Here is a 10,249-nt window from a genome sequence, read left to right as displayed (position 1 = left end):
ACTCTGGAATTCTATAATGACAAGAATACCCGTTCATATATTCCTTTTAAATAGTTCTCTCCCTCATCTGTTTCAATGCAATATACATCATTCCTCCCCTCCTTCTCTGTCTTCCCTCAACTCCAATGTCAGTCCCATTTTACAACAGTGGCCCTATGCAATATTTGCCTTTTTTGTGACTGAGATATTTCACTCAGCATAATGTCCTCCAGGGTCATCCATTTTGCATAATATTTCATGAGTTCCTTGTTTTTCAACGCAGCGTAGTATTCTATTGTGTGAATATACCAGAGCTTCTCTATCATTTCTCCTAATTACTGACTAAAGTATTCTCATTTTCTTCCCTTACAGTGATTTCTGAGATTTGAAGCAGTCTCATCTCTTGCTCCAGTGTCCAAAACTAATATGCACAGAAGTCCCAACCAAAGAGCTCAAACTACTTCTGACAATGCTGATGGGAGATCCTGACTTTAGAGGAGGGCCTGTAGACTTGTCATCCATTGCCCAAATGAGACAGGCTCCCCTCCAGTTCCCAGCAAAGCTGGACCAAACAAGGACAATAGGAAAAGGCAAGCTCCTAACTTGAAAAAGATTCTTTGGTGACACAATGTTTAAAGTTCTCAGTGGCTTAAGAAAGGGTCAGCCAGTCAAACCCACTAACCACTTCTCAGAAGAACAATTAGGCAATCTGCTTCTGTAAAGATTTCTAGCCTTGGAAACCCAATTTAGGAGGGGAATGTATCTAATCTGTCTTTACGGTGTCTATGAGTCAGAATAAACTAGACGATTTATTTAGTTACTCTAGTATATCTGAACACAGAAGAAAAGGCATTCATCCTGGAGACATCCTTGCTCCGAAATAAAACCCCACAGAGCTGACTAGCCATGCTCAGTTCATCACATTTACCGGAAGTCCCTCCTCTTCTTCTTCTTCCTCCTCCCACGAGGAAGAATGAGTGACAGGCAATGAAATAGGTCAGCAGGAGTTCTTTTCCCTGTATCAAAACATGAAGCTGGGATCGCACGGTGTGAGAGTAGTTAGGTACCAGTTCTAGGACCTTGGGTCCAGTTCTTGAACCTATAATTGAAGGACATCAAAGTCAATTGGTATAATATAATCCACAAAGGTAATGTTCTGTATCCTACCTTGTACCTTGGGAGTAGCAACTGAGGTCTTAAAACGTTGCAAACAGCCATTTAAGATGCAAAATAAACAAGTACTGAAACAATTCGTCCGAAGGACGAATGCACCCCATGAACCTCAACATTCATGACCCTGAGACTAGACGAACTAGATGATGCTCAGCTACCACTGCTGGCCACTCTAAAAGGGATCACAGCAGAAGATCCTAGAAAGAGTGTGGGGAAATATGAATAAAGGTTCAACAGAGACAAGTGACACCCCTGACGCTATGGCCCCTAGCCAGCCTTCAAGTATGGAGCAAATGCCCCCTCTCCCAATGGCTCTACTTCCTATAGAACAATAGAGGCAGCCAATAACACTAAATAATCCTTGAGTCCTCAGCATTTTCTCAAGGATAAAACCCCAAAGGCAGAAATAAATAGCTTAGAGGGATTAATGGAAATGAGAATTACAGAGGAAAAGCTGGAAGACTACAATTACGTTGTATGGGTATGAAAATTAATGTTATAAAACAAAATATATGTATAATAAAACATTGATTAGATAATGTAATTTATTACAGCAATCTGTGGTAATACACAGAATCACTGTGCCAGACAGAACTGAATGGCACTGACTGAAGAGTTTCAGGAAGTACCTTATGAACAGGAGCCATTGGTAATGAAGGAGAAAGTGGAAGCTTTGTTGAAGGCACTGGCAAAAGAAAAGCCCCAAGAATTGATGTGATACCAATTGACTTGTTTCAATTAACAGATACAGCCTTAGATATGTTTACCAGTCTATGCCAGGAAATCTGGAGGACAGCTATCTGGCCAACAGATTGGAAAGTCCATATTTGTTCACATTCTCAAGAAAGATGATCCATTTGAATGTTGAAACTATCAAACAAGATCATTAATATCACATACAAGTGAAATACTGCTGAAGGCCATTAAAAATGGCTGGAACAGTACATAGATAGGGAACTGCCAGAAGTTTAAACAGGATTTAGAAGAGGTTGTGGCACCAGGGGTATCATTGCAGCTGTCAGATGGATCCTGGCTGAAAGTAAAGAATACCAGAAGAATGTTTATTTGTGCTTTATTGACTGTGCAAAAGAATTTGGTGGATCAGAACAAGTTGTGGCTGACATTAAGAATGGGAATCTCAGGGCACTTAATTATGCTCTTGTGGAACCTATATCTGGAGCAGGTGGCTATTGTGCAAACACAGCAGGGGAGCACTGCATGGTTTAAAATTAAAAAGGGAGTGTGTCAGAGTTGTATTCTCTCTCCTTAATTATTCAATCTGTATTCTGAGCAAATTATCTAAGAAGTTAGACTCTATGAAGAAGAATGTGGCATCAAGATTAGAAGGAGACTTATCAATAACCTGGGTTATGCAGATGGCACAACCTTGCTTGCTGAAAGTGAGGAGTGCCTATTGCAGAAGACTAAATGTGGATTGCATCTCAATGTCAATAAAGCAAAGATTCTTACCCCTGGACGGATAGGAAACATCATGATGGATGCAGAGGAGATTGGAACTGTGAACAGTCTCATCTTGCTTGGACTACAATTAATACCCTTGGTACTAGTAGTCAGGAAATAAGGAGACACATTGCATTAGAAAAATCTGCAGTTAAGGACTTCTAAATTATTGAGGAGTAATGATGTCAGTTTGAGGACTAAGGTGTATCTGATTTAGGCCATCATCTTTCCGATCACTTGCTACACATCTGAGAGCTGGACAGTGAATAAGGATGATAGAAGAATTCATACCTTTGAGCTATGGTGTTGGAGAAGAGCACTGAACATCCCATGGACAACCAAAAGAACAAATATGACTTGGAGAAAGTGAAGCTGGAGTGCTCTTTGGAGGAAGAGTAATGAGGCTTTGTCTCACATACTTTGGGCATGTTGCGAAGAGGGACTTTTCCTTGAAGAACGATATGATGTTAGGAAGGGTGGATGGTCAGCAAAGAAGAGGAAGACCCTCTACCAGGTGGACTGATATGGTGACTACCGCAATGTTCTTGTGTGTCAGGAAGTCTGAAGATGGCACAGGATAGAACAGGGTTCAGATCTTTTGTTCATAGGGTCACTATGAGTCATACTTGACAAAATGGCCTCTAATTACAACAATCAGTGGTAATTAATGTTATAAAATAAAAGTCTACAAATGATTGAATGAAAAAACAAATATGATTTGTAAACTCACACTCAGATAAATTAAAAATAGAAATTTGTTTTTAATGTCATGAGTGGTTGAATTAAAAACCAATTTGGTTTGTGACCTTGCACTCAAATAACAATTTAAAAAATAAAGTTCTACAAGTTTAAAAAATTTCAAACTTTCTCTCAAATCACACATGTGTGCCTGCACACAATCTTAAAAAAAAAAAAGAGCCTGGAAATCCAGTGGTCATGTTCAAAGAGTCTCAGAGAGTCCGATGAAGAGGCCCATTTGACAATGAGCTGAGGCTTCTGTGTGTTGGACAAGCCACTTTGGAAAGGGGGAATCCTCACCCAGTCAAGCCTTCAGATGCTGGAACCTATCGTGAGTGTCAAAGTTCATCAGTGAGGCGACTGGATTCCCATTCAGAGAGTGGATAATCAACTGAGCAGATTGAAATGTTCTAGCAGATAATCAATCAATGGTAAAGTTAAAATGGGGGGATGAAAATACAATTGTATTTGTTGGGCAACAAAAATTAAGTGTCCCAGGTGAGATGGATTGATACAGTGACTGGTCATGGTGGTTGGTGTGTCAGAATCAGTGAGACTAGCTCAGGACAGGGCAGGCTTCAGATAGTACAGGGCAGGCTATGGGTCACAGGCACCTCGACAGCACATAACAACAACAAAAGGCAACCTGCTACTTGGTCCTAGAGCTCTATTCCTTCTTCTCCTTCCCATCAAGCAGGAATCAACTCATAACTAACCCACTGTAAATCAAAAGAGACAAGATTGCCCATCTTTCTCCCAAGGAAGAAAAAGTGAATGTGAACCAGCAGAGGTGTCACCAATGAGATAATGTGACTCCCTGTGAACTAGGCCAACAGAACTTTGTTCCTACAGATGAGAATCTATTGTTAGGGAATTATAATTTGATTTCTCCACATGTTAGCAACTAGGGCACAGTTTTTTCTGTTGCTTTCATTCCCTTGTTCTCTGTTCCTTGAATAGTCTGTTTACGAGAATATTGCATTTGTTTTCGTCATTGTTCGTTTTGCCAATTGGCCCATGGTATATTTTGATCTGCATCAGGTGGAGAAAAGGTGAAGGAAAACTTTTTACTAAAATATATTCTTTCTCTGTTAAAAGAGCATATGTTGTTGTTGTTGTTGTTGTTATGGGCCGTCGAGTCGCCTGCGACTCATAGCGACCCTATGTACAACAGCCCTAAACTCCGCTCTGTCCTGTGCCAATTGCACTGTCTCTGACACTCCCATCCCAATTATCCCAGTCACTGAATCAATCCACCTCATAGAGGGCCTTCCTCTCCTGCGCCTTCCCTCCACCCTCCCAAGCATGATGTCCCTCTCTAAGGACCGGTCTCTCCTCACAACATGTCCAAAGTAAGTTAGACAGAGCCTCAGAATCCTTGCCTCCAAGGAGCCACCCGGTTTAACCCTTTCCAGGATGAATCTGTTTGTTTTCCTAGCAGTCCATGGTATTCTCAATACTCATCTCCAGCACCACAGCTCAAAGGCATCAATTCTCCTTCTATCCTCCTCGGTCATTGTCCAACTCTCTGACGCATAACAGGTGATTGCGAAGACCATGGTCTGTATCAGACGCACCTTAGTCTCCAGAGAGACACCACTGCTCTTCAGCACTTTGGAGAGGTCCCTAACAGCAGACTTTCCCATGGCAATGCGCCTTTTAATTTCCTGGCTGCTGGTGCCAAGACTGTTGACTATGGAGCCAAGCAAACTAAAGCTGTGTACAATCTCAATCTCTTCACCATCCATCCTGATGCTGCCAATTGGTCCAGTGGTGAGAATCTTTGTCTTCTTGACATTGAGCCTCAATCCATATTGTAGGCTGCAGTCCTTGACACTCTGCAGCAGGCGCTTCAGGTCCTCCTCAGTTTCAGCAAGCAGGGTTGTGTCATCCACATAACACAGATTGTTGATAATTCGTCCACCAATCTTGACCCCACATTTCTCCTCATAGAGCCCAGCCTCCCGGATAATCTGTTCTGCATATAGGTTGAAAAGGTATGGAGATAGGATGCATCCCTGGCGTACGCCCTTCCCAATTTTGAACCATGTTCCCTTGCTCTGTTCTGACGACTGCTTCCTAGTCCAAGTATAAGTTTCGCATTAGAATGATCAAGTGTTCTGGGATTCCCATTCTTCTCAGAGTCAGCCACAGTTTCTTATGATCTACACAGTCAAATGCCTTTGCATAGTCAATGAAACACAGATAGACATTCCTCTGGTATTCCCTGCTTTCAGCCAAGATCCATCTAACGTCAGCTACAATATCTCTAGTACCACGACCCCTTCTGAAACCAGCCTGGACTTCTGGTAGTTCTCTGTTGATGTGCTGTTCCAGTCGTTTTTGGATAATCTTCAGTAAAATCTTGCTTGCATGTGAAATCAGTGAAATTGTTCTGTAGTTTCCACATTCGGTTGTGTTCGAAAAGAGCATATACACAGAGAAAATGAGAACTGAGGCACAAAGGGAGTTGTACACCAATGTTTATAGCAACGTTATTCACCATCACAAGAACATGGAAAAAGCCCAAATGTCCAACCACAATCGAATGGAGTGAGAAATTATGGTACAGTCACACAATGGAATACTACCCAGCATGCAAGAGCAATGATTTTGTAAATTATTTCCTAACTTGGGAGGGACTGGAGAGCATTATGTTGAGTGAACTAACTTAGTCCCACAAGGACAAAGACTGTATAAAACCATTATTGCAGGGCTTAGTGTGCCCGGGAGGTGGGCCAAGACCTGTCGCCGTGTCCACTTCCGGAAAATCCGGCCAGCTCACCTTTCCCGTTCCCCTCAGATCTCCCTGGGGCATGAGATCTTGCTGCACCCGCACTACTTCAGTCCCAACCTGCTCAACACAATACGGCTTTGTCATTGCTGTCACTACTGTCATCAACATCAGTGCAGGTGTGATCCAGCCTGGCTGAGGGTTTGTCCTGTCTCCAGTGAAATACAAGGCCATTGTGTTTTGGCCCTTTAAAGGGGAGGTTGTGAATGCCATTGTCACAGAGGTCAATAAGCTTGGCCTGCTTCATCTCTGGACTAAGCCCTAGTCCATCCTATTAGAGAAGGAGTTTGATAGCAACTCCAACCCACCCTGGTACAAGACAATGGATGATGACATTGTGATTCAACAGGAAGATGAGATCCGTTTGAAGATTGTGGGGACCCAGGTGGACAAGAATGACATTTTTTGCTATTAGGTCTCTGATGGACAATTTCCTAGGACTTGTGAGCCTTGCATGGTCCTGATTCAGTACCTGTGACGGTAACACTCCCATGTCGCCCAGAGACTGCTTCTTGGCTATGAAAAGCAAAGAAGAGGCCTTGTCCCCAGAAAACATCTGATTCTACCTCCTATGTAGCTGACTTTGTGTCACCCATAAAAGTACTCATAAAAGGTGAAAAAACCCTAACCCCAAACCTTTATTGCAGGATGAATATGAGAATCCAAGTGGGGGCACAGTGGAAGTAGAGGGGTGAGGGTGGGGGGATTAGTTACAGGTCATACAATTTGATGGAGGGGTGACGGAAATGGCAAGTATCTGGTGTGAAAAGTAATGTATTTAAATTTTTTAAATGAGCTAGTATTAAAAAATGATGTAAAATAGAATGTATATGAGTGTATGAAACAATATAAATGAAAGATTGTATAAAACAATGTATATGAATAAAAAAGAGAGCATGCTATTGTAACTTTCATCTATAGATTCTTGACATTTTTTACTAAAAAAAGGGGGGGGCATGGGGATTTAGGATAAGCCCTTATCAGAGAGCCTTGATCCCAAAAATAAAAATATAAGGATTCTTTAGAATAATAAGTTATCCTGATTTCTTGTGATTTGAGTTTAGGTATTGAATCCACTCAAGAAACTGAATAACTAAGGTCTATATGGAGTTGAATAGCTAGACTCAGAGACTGAAAAAAACAAGCAACAACCAACCAAGAAAATAGACATCAAGAAGATGCCACAGAGTGGAGCATCCCTAAGACCACAATTGAGGGAATCCTGTGTGAACCAGGACAAAAGAGAATGTGCAGAAGCAATAATAGAAGACCTTTGAAGAGGTAACTCCAAACTTTCTAAGCCACAAGGCCAGCAAAAGTCCTTGCCATCATCTTTGGGAAAACAACTGGACAACAAGCCAGGCACAATTCTTTACTATCAGTTAGCAAAACTGATGGCTGTCATTAGCACGGGTGGCAGGATGATGTATTAAAGTTTCGATGGTAACAGGAAGAATTTATACATCATCAACATACCAAAATTACACCAAACCAAGAAGTAAACTTAAGCCGATTGAGGCTTAGTTGGCAACAATGAACAACAATGTCATTTTAAAGACCATAGTGTACCTTATCCAAACCATGATCTTTTTTAATTACTTTGCATGCATCTGAAAGTTGAGCAGTGAAAAAGGATGGCAGGAGACGAGCTGATGCTGTTGAACTGTGGTGTTGAAGAGGAGGACTTAAGTTTCTTTGTCCTCATTGGCAGCAAGAGCAATAGCTGCCGTCGTGAATGACACAGTGACTTCCAGACCAGGATGTTCATGAGCTACCGACTCCTGCAGTAGAAACAAATGGTTCTTCACCCTGGAAAGGCACTAGTTCCTAAGACAGAAATTAAAGAATAAACTAGTAAAAATGTACAAGACCACACCAGATGTCATCTTTTTGTTTAGATTCACAGCTCATTTTAGTGGTGGCAAAACTAATGGCTCCGGCACTATCTACAACTCTTTGGAATATGCAGAGGAAAATGAACCCAAGAGAAACTGACATGGCATGGCCCATATGAGAAGAAACAGACGGCCAGGAAATAGTGCAAGGAACGTAAGAACAGAATAGAGAAAGTCACGGGACTGCAAAGGCCAAGGATGGAGCTGGTCAAAGGTAGGAAAAGAACATTCTCCAGTGATTTGATCTGTGATGATTGCAAGATATTTTTACCAGAGAATTAAAAAATTATGAAATCCGTAAAGAAAAACAAGGAGTCCTGACTATCCTATGGACTAACAAAAAAACAAACAAGTCTACCTTGAAGGAAATTAAACCAGGATGCTTCTTAGGGACAAGGATGGTGAAACTTTGTCTCACATACTTTGGCCATGTTATTAGTAGGAGTCCTTGGAGAAAGACATTGTGCTGAGAAAGGTGGAGAGGAAAATAGGAAGACCCTCAACAAGATAGATTGGCAGTGGCTATAACAATGGACTTAAGCGTACCAGAGCTGGTGAGGATGGCACAGGAGAGAGCAAGGTTCAGACTCACTGACATCTAACAAAACAACATAACAATGGCTTAACTTCTTAAGGAATAACTCCTCCTAGCAACATGCCCACAACAAATTGTGACTAACCCCTTGAAGAAAATGGGAATCTCAGAATACTTGATTGTGCAAAACCTATACTTGGACCATGAAGCAGTCCTCAGAACAGAGCATGGAAACACTGCATGGTTCAAAATTAGGAAAGGAGTGCATCAGAGATGCATTCCATCTCCATATCTTTTTTAAAATCTATTTGCAGAATAGATCATTTGGGAAGCAGGGCTTTATGAGGAGGAATGTGGCATCAGGATTGGAGGAAAACTCATCAACAACCTATATTATGCAGATGATGCAACCTTGCTTGCTGAAACTGAAGAAGATCTGAAACACTTGATGTAGAGGGCAAGGACTGTAGTTTTCAATATGGATTGAAGCTTATCAAGAAGACCACTGGGCCAGTTGGCCGAACTGTGATACATGGAAAAGAGATTGAGGTTGTTCACAATTACATCTTGCTCAGGTCCTTAGTCAACACTCTTAACACTAACAGTCAGGAAATCAAAAGATGAATTGCATTGGGAAAATCTGCTGTCAGGGACCTCACCAGAGAACTTAAAAGCAACAATGTCAGTCTACAGACTAACGTACACCTAATCTAGGCTACGGTCTTTGCAATTGCTTGTTATGCATCAGAGAGCTGGACAATGACTAAAGAAGAATCGATGCCTTCAAACTGTGGTGCTGGAGAAGAGTCTTGAATATACCATGGACTGCCAAGAAGGCAAACAGGTCTGTTATGGAGAAGGTGAAACCAAGTTTCTCTTTGGAGGTTAGGATTTTGAAGCTTTGTCTCACATACTTTAGCACGTTTCCAGGAAATACTGGTCCATGGAGAAGGACATCATGCTCAGAAGGGTAGAGGGACAGCACAGGAGAGGAAAATCCAATGAGATGTATTGATACACTGTCTGGGGCAATGGAGGTTGGTGTCTCAGAATCAGTGAGATGGCTCAGGACAGAGCAGGCTTCAGAGCTGCTATATACACAGCAGTATGGGTTGCAGGTGACTCAACAGTACATAACAACAGCAACATGCCCAAAGTATGTGAGGTGAAGCCTGATCATTCTTGCCTCCAAAGAGTAAGACTTTCCCAATGCAATGCGTGTCCTTATTTCCTGACTGCTGATACCAAGAGTGTTAATTGTGGATCCAAGCAAGATGAAGCGTGACTTTCTTATCTTTTATACTATCTTTCCAAGGAATGAAAACAACTCCTTTAGAACCAATAATGACAATCAACCCTGCAATTTTATAAAAAGACTTTGCTGAAACCTCTATCAATTCTTTTCCACACATCTGCATGCACCAAGCAGCAATGCCGCTGCTGTGGTTCCAGCACACACCATCACACTGTTTAAAAAGCTGACAGGTCTCGCTGATGAGAATGACAAGAATGGCCATTTCCATGATTTAGTTTCCAATGTGCAATCAACTCATGTCAATAAATGAAAATAAGAAGTGTTTGTTTGCCTTTCCTCATAAATTTGATAGGTTTCTGCCTCTATTTCCTCTGCATCAAATCAGAGTTGGTGCATTTCAAGTATTTGATGAGAGTACT

The 10,249-nt window shown here is 41.6% G+C and overlaps 1 pseudogene; it reads left to right on the top strand.

The window, feature by feature from the left end:
* The window catches only part of LOC102871068, a 16,840-nt pseudogene extending 8,561 nt beyond the window's left edge, over positions 1-8,279 (top strand).
* Positions 8,280-10,249: the final 1,970 nt, after the last annotated feature.

Source organism: Elephantulus edwardii, unplaced genomic scaffold (assembly GCF_000299155.1).
Source record: "Elephantulus edwardii isolate Elephantulus edwardi_28Jun2011 unplaced genomic scaffold, EleEdw1.0 scaffold00326, whole genome shotgun sequence".
In the NCBI taxonomy this organism is placed as follows: domain Eukaryota; kingdom Metazoa; phylum Chordata; class Mammalia; order Macroscelidea; family Macroscelididae; genus Elephantulus; species Elephantulus edwardii.
This window is presented reverse-complemented; position numbering and strand designations above follow the sequence as displayed.